At 33.6% G+C, this 1,341-nt stretch overlaps 1 pseudogene; it reads right to left on the bottom strand.

Annotated features, from left to right (window-relative positions):
- Positions 1-582: 582 nt before the first annotated feature.
- LOC142869779 (uncharacterized) lies at positions 583-695 on the bottom strand (annotated as a pseudogene).
- Positions 696-1,341: the final 646 nt, after the last annotated feature.

Below are 1,341 nucleotides of genomic sequence, written 5' to 3'. Positions count from 1 at the left end.
TCTATGAGAATCTTTATGAGTTAAATGGTTTTCTTGAAGAGAGTCAATATTTGAGTTGTTTTTTTTAAACCATTATGTCAATCTATATCTTTGAAGTGGGGCATTTAGGCTATTTATGTTTACTGTTAATATTGATAAGTGAGATACTGTTCTACTTATCCTGTTGATTGTTATCAGTTGATTTATATTCTCCCTTGTGTTACTGTTTTATAAGAGCTGTAAGTTTTTATTTTTGAGTGTTTTACACTGGTGAGTACTGACTGTTCTTTTCAATTTTGAGAGCACTTTAAGCATTTATTGTAGGGGAGGTCTAATAATCACAATTTCCCTTAGTAGTTGCTTGTCTGGTAAAGAATTTATTTCTCCTTCAGTTATGAAACTTAGTTTTGAAGGATACAAAATTCTTGGCTGACATTTATTCTGTTTTAAAAGACCAAAGATAAGATCCCCAATCCCTTCTAGCATGTAAGGTTTCTCTTGAGAAGTCTTCTATTAGTCTGATGGGTTTTCCTTTGTAATTGATGTTTTCACCTCACAGCTCACAGGAGTGCCTTCTTCTTCTTGACTTTGGCCACTCTGATGAAAAATATGTAATGCTTCATAAATTTTCATCCTTGAATTGTCATCCTTGCACAGGGCCCATGTTAGTCTTTGTATCATTCCAATTTCAGTATATTTGCTGCTGACATGAGCACTGGATCTTTTTTTTTTAAATCCATTCAGCCATTCCATTCTCCATCTTTCAAGTGCAGAATTCTATCCATTTACATTTAATATTATTATTGATATGTGAGTCTTTGTTCCTGACATGTTGTTAATTGTTTTCTGGTTGTAGTATATATTCCTCCTTCCTTTCTTTTTCTCTTATTGTTTGTCGTTGTGGTTTGGTGGATTTCTGTAGTGGTACCATTTCAGTCCTTTCTCTTCCTCCTTTGTGTGCTTGCTTTACCAGTGAGTTTTATACTTTTGTGTGTTTTCTTGATGGTAAATGTCCCTTTTTTGTTTCCAGGTTTAGAAATCCTTTGAGCATTTCTTGTTGGGTTGGTCTAATGATAACAAATTTCCTCAGCATTTTCTTGTCTGGGAAAGACTTTATTTCTCCTTCGTTTATGAAAGATAATTTTTCTGGATATAGTATTCTTGAGTGGCAGGGCTTTCTTTTTTTGTTTCAGCACTTTGAATATATTATACCATTCTCTTCTGGCCTGTGAAATTTCTACTGTGAATACACTATTAGTCTGATGGAATTTCTTTACAGGTGACTAGATGCTTTTCTCTTGCTGTTTTTAAGAATCACTCTTTATCTTTGACTTTGGGCAGTCTGTCTATAATATACTATGG

The sequence above is a fragment of the Microcebus murinus genome, chromosome 2 (genome assembly GCF_040939455.1).
Source record: "Microcebus murinus isolate Inina chromosome 2, M.murinus_Inina_mat1.0, whole genome shotgun sequence".
Classification (NCBI taxonomy): Eukaryota; Metazoa; Chordata; class Mammalia; order Primates; family Cheirogaleidae; genus Microcebus; species Microcebus murinus.
The sequence above is the reverse complement of the archived record's forward strand: the minus strand, read 5'-3'. Positions and strand labels throughout refer to the sequence as shown.